Source organism: Hipposideros armiger, unplaced genomic scaffold (assembly GCF_001890085.2).
Source record: "Hipposideros armiger isolate ML-2016 unplaced genomic scaffold, ASM189008v1 scaffold_467, whole genome shotgun sequence".
Taxonomy (NCBI): Eukaryota; Metazoa; Chordata; class Mammalia; order Chiroptera; family Hipposideridae; genus Hipposideros; species Hipposideros armiger.
In genome coordinates this window covers 537,353-544,470 of record NW_017731817.1, presented here as the reverse complement: position 1 = coordinate 544,470, position 7,118 = coordinate 537,353, and positions in this window count along the sequence as shown.

Sequence of the window (7,118 nt, the reverse complement as noted above, 5' to 3'; positions counted from 1 at the left end):
TTACACACTAACTGTTTTTTTTACTTCTGTATCCAACTTCAGCTATAAAACCCTTACCCACTAAGACTTAACTGCTGGTCTCCCCTTTGAGAGACAGCCCCAGGTCTGGTCATAAACTCTTTGGAACGAAAATTCTCTTATACAAGTTTTGTTTAGGAGCCTTAAACTTAACAGACCTACCCTCTATGTACCGCTTTGTGCTGGGCGAGCTGGAACTGTGCAAAGCATTTCTGAATTGTCATCTGGCTTCCCGGGCACTAGAGCAGGAGTAAGGCTGGAGGCGGGGCAAGCGGCTTGCTGACACTGTTGCTTCCTGTTGGTGTACTCTGCCTGCCAGCATCACCTCAGCAGTGGCCTTTTAGCCTGTGTTTATAAAATTTCCTTGTGCGAAGAGACAGAAGAAAGAGGCTAGCAACTCCATCACTACATCAAGAGTTCATTAAGGGAATGAAAACCCACGCGTCTTGGAAGGAGGCAAGATGACTTGGATGTCCTCTGGGCTGCCTGGCAGGTACTGAAGGATTATATAGGAACCGGGCAGGATGGATATAGGAGTCCGGGTGTGTGACCCTCCCTAAATAAGGGGACAATGCCTTACATGCTTGCCCAGGGCAGATGCTCTAAGACCCAGCGCGCCTGGGGCCCCGGGGAGGGGTCTATCACACAGTCTCTGAGGGGTGTATGGGAAGCAATCACTGTTCTGGCCCCGATCCAGCTTGTGGGTCATGTCAGGGAACAGCCTCTCCTGCACTGCCTGGTAGCAGTATTGCCCGACTTAGAACCACCAGACCTAACAGCGTTAGCCAGGTCCTGCGCCCCACCCCCACCCCGCCCCCAGAAGCCTCCGAGGCGCCTCTCCTGGAAGCTACGAGTTCTGATAACCCAGTCTTCTCCAGTCTTTGACCACTGGCCTCAGGGACAGGAGCTGCCTACTGCAGTTACCACTTAGGTGTTTCTCCAGTGTTGCTTTTCAAATTCTCCAGTCCTCCAACATCGGTTCCATCAATTTTCAATGCTAAATTCTCTCTGTTGAAATACTCTAGTTTCTTTTTTCTTGACTGGTGGGCCCTGATAAATATGGATGGCGAAGTAAAATGTATTTCCTACCATGAATGTCAGTCAAAAAGTTTTAAGAAACACTGCCTGGGGAGGGGGTTGTCTTAAATAAACAGGCAGATGCCTTAGGTGCCCAGGGTCAGCACCAACACGTAGAGGTGCCGCGCACTTCAGGTCTGTGAAGAGCAAAGACCCAAGTCACTACAGCCGCTGTCCCTATGGACCCCACGCCTAACCTGGCCTGTAAGGATCACTGCGCATGAACGTACAGTATTCTCTCAGGGTTTGGCCGGAATCCCAAGCTTCACCTGGAATCTGACACCTCTCACATGTGGCAACTCAGCTTTTAACTTGCCACCTGTCCACTCCTTATTGGTAAGTGGGAGGAAGCAAAACGTTAATGATGACGGAAGCCGGGAAGTGGTACCAGAGACATCCTAAAATGAAGTGGAACTTAGTGAGTGGAAGGGAAGAATTAAAAATGGAAGGAAAACTGACTCTGGGTAGAGGACACACAATGCAATATACAGATGGTACGTTATAGAAATATACACTTGAAACCTATATAATTTTACTAACCAATATCACTCCCAATAAATTTAACAAAGATTAAAAAAAAATTTTTTTTAATGTCCAAGGGTGGAAATTTTTGTCTCCGATGCTGCCTTTTATTGTAAGTAACATAAGGAAATAATAGACAAGAGAAGAAAATGAAGAACCTTATGCTTTCTGCCTTATTCAAAGTGAGGCTTTTGCTCTATTTTATTCATGAACTTTCTATACTTTGGCTTCAGTGCTCCCATTAGAAGTGAGACTTTCCTTGAAAATCCAGAACTATGAGGCCAGCCTCACCCAATCATATATCCCTAGTGAAAAGAACTGCCACATTTTAGGAATTCAAAACTTTTCTTCCATATGCTAAAATAAACACAAAACCTCCTGGCATTAGCCTACGTATGGGGATTCTCCTTGCTTGTGATTTTGTATTTCTTTATGCTAATTTTAAAATATGAACAGACAGCCCAGGACTCGAGGCTGTTGAGTGGATTTGTAACAGTCTGCCGTGTTGCGGGGTACGGAAGTCGATGAATGAGAGCCAAGTGCTGTGTGATAGCCAGTGTCTTGGTGCCCCCGTGGAGCTCTGCAGTAAGTCACCACGCCTACTCCGCAAGACGCTAAGGCGACAGCAACACCTCTTTCCCCTCACTGTTTTAGGAGCCTACATTTAGCAGAGGAATCCATAACCAAACGTGCATTACTCAGGAAAGTGTTGGCAAGAGTTGCTTCATTTGTGACAAGGAGAGTCTCTTCTAGTGAATCGAAAAGCATGTCACCTTCTGATTTAGCCATCGAAGCATGTTACAAAGCAGGTGGCATGTCGTGGAGGAAAAGCAGTTTGTGGTCAGGTTTTCTATTAATAGAAGGCAGCATGGTGCCAAGCAATCCTAGCCACAAAACATTTCAAGTCTGAATGGGAAAAGGAGCAGGCCAGCTGGGATTCCATTTCACTTTCTAAGATACAAGCCACTCTTAGAGGGTCTCTCCCATTCCTGGGATCCTTTCTTTTCCCATATTCCTGTGTCCTGTTCTACTTGAGCTATGGACAATTGAGAGCAACAGCTTTGGGGGTAAACTCCATTTCTTTTCTTCCTTCCTATTCTGCTATATTTTAGGTCTTCTTTGTGAGTTGTGTGCATAAATGATACAAAATCACAAATGTTGGCTTACATGAGTCATTCCTAAACGGTCTACTATTCAAGCAAACTGTTCAGAATCCCATTGTCCTTGGTATTTTCTCTTTGTGTTGGCCGGGATGCCTGGCTCCTTTCTCAAATCTCACCGCAAACTTCACGTTTCCCCAAACCCTCACAGACAGCTGTAATAAAGAATTCTAACAGCCCTTACTCAACCTCACTCTGTCCCTTCTCCCCAGCTCACCAGTATCTGTTCTCATTGCCTGAAAGTGAAGTTATGATGCATAAAGTAAGGACAGCAGTTACCTACATTTTTAAATGTGTTTTCCTTCTTGATCTGTGCCAGATTTATGTGTTTATAACACATAAGCTTTTCCGGTTTTGTTTTTCTTAACATTTAAAACATACGTAAAACTTATAGAGTTGTGTAACCAAAACAACAACCAAAAGGAAAAAAAAACAACAAAACAAAACCACATCCTGATTTTGATGTTATTTTTGGATACATGTTTTTTACTATTACTATGTATCTCTGTATTATAAGCATTATAATATTGCTTTGCATGCTTTCAAGCTTTACATAAATGTTATTATACTATAGTTTCTTAAAATTGCCTTTTTCTGTTTAACCACGTGCTTCTGAGGTTTATAAACGTAGAGTTTATTCATTTTAATTGCCGTAATTATTTGTTACGGCTCATGCATTTTCTACTGATGAATATTCACTTTCTTTCCAACCTTCTTGTCCTAGTACATTCAGGGTGTTATAACAAAAATATCACTGGATGGCTTGTAAACAATGGAAATTTATTTCTCGCAGTTTTGGAGGCTGAGAGCTCCAAGATCAGGACACTAACAGATTCAGTATCTGGTGAGGACCCACTTCCTAGTTCATAGACAGCTGTTTCCTTGCTGTGTCCTCACATGGCAAAGGGGAGAGGGAGCTCATTAATCCCATTTATTAGGGCTCAACCCTCATGACCAAATCACTTCCAAGGGCCCCACTTACTAATACCATCACATGGTGGTGGTGGTGGTGGTGGTGGAGAGGGGTGTCAGGATTTCAACATATGAATTTGAAAGAAGACACATTCAGTCTATAGCATTGCACCCTTGGCCTCCCCAAAATAATATCCTTCTCATATGTGTCTACTCAAAACTCTAAGCCCCCAAATCTCATCCAAATATCATCTAAATCAGATATGAGTAAGACTCAAGGTAAGATTCATCCAGTGTCAACTTCCTCTCCGGCTGTGAAACTGTGAAACCCAACATGACAAGGGCTTCCAAAATATACAGTAGTGGGGCAGGCACAGGACATTCTCATTTCAAAAAGGAGAAATAGGGAGGAGAAAAGGAGTGACAGGTCCCAAGCACTTCCTAAACCCAGCGGGGCAAACTCCATTAAGGCTGGAGAACAAGCCTCATTGACATATGTGCCTCCCTCCAGGCCCGCTGGGCAGGGTCACGTCTTCCAGACACACTGGCATGGTGGTTCTGCCCCATGGCTTTGGGTGGTTACTCCCCTGTGGCTCTGCATTGCTCCAGCCGGGGGTCTCTGCAGTGGCCCTGCCCTCTCAGCGGCCCTCTGCCTGTCCACCATCCAGTGGTTCCATGGGACATTGGTTCTTGCCTTTGAAATATAGGTGGGTTTGCTGTACCCGGACCTGCCAGGGCCTCCCCTGGGGCAGCCAAGGAGGATGGTGCAGGAGTGAGGGAAGCAACCTGCAATGGGAGGCCGTGCTCCTCCACTGGCACTGAGGCCTGAAAGCCAGCAACCCCTCCCTTGAAACTGGTACTCTGGGCCTTTTATGGGAGTGGGAAGCTTGATGATCTATGAGTCACCTTAGAGGAAAGGGGGTCATTCTTCCATTGTCTTGGAGAACAGCTCCTGGCATCCAGCACTACTCTCTTTATCAAATGGTCTTAGTGTTCGCTCCTAAATAGACTTTCTTGCTCTTTTCAGTATGGATAGACAGCATTTTCCAAACCTTTCAATTCTGCTTCCTTTTTGATTAACATTTCAGTCCTTATTCCTCTCTCCTTGCATTTTACCACAAAAAGTCAGGGAGGACCAGGCTGCTCCTGCAACACTAAATATCCAGTGTCATTGCTCATAAGCTCTAACTTCCACAAAACACCAGGTCATGAACACAGTTCAGTTATTTGCCACTTTATAAAAAGGACAGCCATTCCTCCACTGTCTAGTAAAATGTTCCTAGTTTCCCTCTAAAACCTCCTCAGAGTGGCCTTCACCAGCCGTCTCGACCAGCATTCTGCTCAGGATCACCCAAGATCAAGGCTTGCCCTAACGCCCTCCTCTTTCTGAGCCCTCACCAGCATCACCCTTAATGGCCTGTTCACAGCTATGTCAGCGTTTTCTAACACGCACCTCAAAACTCTTTCAGCCTCTACCTATCACCCAGTTCCAAGGTCAAGTCCACATTTTTAAGTATTTGAAGTACCAGCAGCACTTTACTCCTGGTACTTCACTAATATTAAAGATTGTACAATTAATATTCTTGGATATTACTTTGTGTATGTGTATGACAGGTTTTGTAGGGTTTATGCCAAGAAGTAGAAAAATGTATAGCAAAGTATGTTACTCTTCAATTTCCCCAGATTTAACAAATTGTTTTCTAAGTTAGTTGTATTCACTTATACTCACAACAGCAATGGAAGAGAATTCCTATATGTCATGGACATATCCAACATTTTCATCTTTGTTGGTCTGGTGAGTGTGAAATTAGGAAGATGAATTTGGGTTTGATATGGGTGTCACCTCATGAGTGTTGTCAAGTCAGGACTATGAGGCTGAAGCCAAGGAAGCAGAGGAAGTCAAATATAAAGTGGGTGGTGTGTTAGTTATTTCCTACTGCATAACAAATGCCCACAACCTTATAGGCTCAGACAACACACATTTATTATCTCAGCTTCTGTGGATCAGAAATCCAGGCACAGTTTATCTGGGTTCTTGGCATCAGGGTATCTCCCAAGACCGTCAAGTTGTTGGTGGGAGCTGAGGTGCCACCTGAAGGCTTGACTGGGAAAGGCCCCTCTTCCCAGCTCACATTGGTCTTGGTGGGACTCAGCTCTTTGCATACAGTGGGACTGAGGGCCTGGGTTCCTCACTGGCTGTTGGTCAGAAGCAGCCTTCAGTACTCTATTATCTGAGCATCTTCGTAGGGCAGCTCCTAATATGCCAACTTGTGTCATGAAAATCAGCAAAAGAGAGACTTGCTAGCAAGATGGAAGTCAGCATTTTAAATAACCTATTCATGGAAATGTCATCCTTTGCGTATTATACTGGTTAGAAGCAAGTCACAGGTCCCACCCATGCTCAAGGGGCAGGGATTACCTAGATGTGTGAATTCGAGGGGGTGGAGATCAGTACAGGCCACCTTGGAGCCCATGTGCCACAGGCAGGTGTAATAGTTAAGAATACTGGGTAGCCTGCCATTGCATACCCAAATGATAGTGGGTTAAAGTAGACTAGAGCTTTACTTCTTTCTCATTTAGTCTGGAATAGGAAGTCTGGATAGGCAGTATAGGGCTGCTGTGACAGGGACCTGTGTCGCTTCTATTATAGCTTGTCAATCTGCCATTCACAACGTGTGGCTCCTACCTCATTGCACAAGATAGCTGCTCCTGCATTGCCACTGTGCTGCAGTCCAACCACTCCAATCCCTTCTGCATACTGGGGCCAGAATAAATATGTTAAAATGCAAATCTACTCACGTCACTTCTCTGGGTAAAAACCCTCCAGTGGCACTTCCAGCCTAGAGCAGAGTCTCTCAAACATGTTTTACCATTAGATCCTGTACTTAGCATGGACATACATATATAATTGCATATGTACATACACATATGCTCAAACATATATCTATAACTGAAACATAAGTTTCATGAAACAAAACTCACCTTACTATATATAATACGTGCCGACATTCCCTGTTCTAGTTCATTTACATTTAATTCATGAACTGCTAATGAATATGGGGGACACTGGCCTACAGGATACTCCAGCGTGCCTGCTGAGCGTGCTCTCTGCCCTCCTCATGCTCCCAGCCCACTCTGCCTACACACCTCCTTCTTCCGCCTGGAGCACCTTCCCAGCTCCTCTCTGCTCTTCGAGAACCAGCCCCAGCATTCCCTCTGGACCCAGTCCCAGCCCCCCTAGAACTCTGCCTCCCGCCATCACAACCCTCATGCTGACTCTAGTCATGCATCCATGCCCTGTTTCCCCACTAAACAATCAGCTCCTTGAGAGTGGAGACTGTGTCTTTGCAGTTGTGTATCCCCAACCCTTGCATAGTACCTGACATAGTCAAATTTTAATGCCTTTTTCCTATATGAATAAATAAGTGA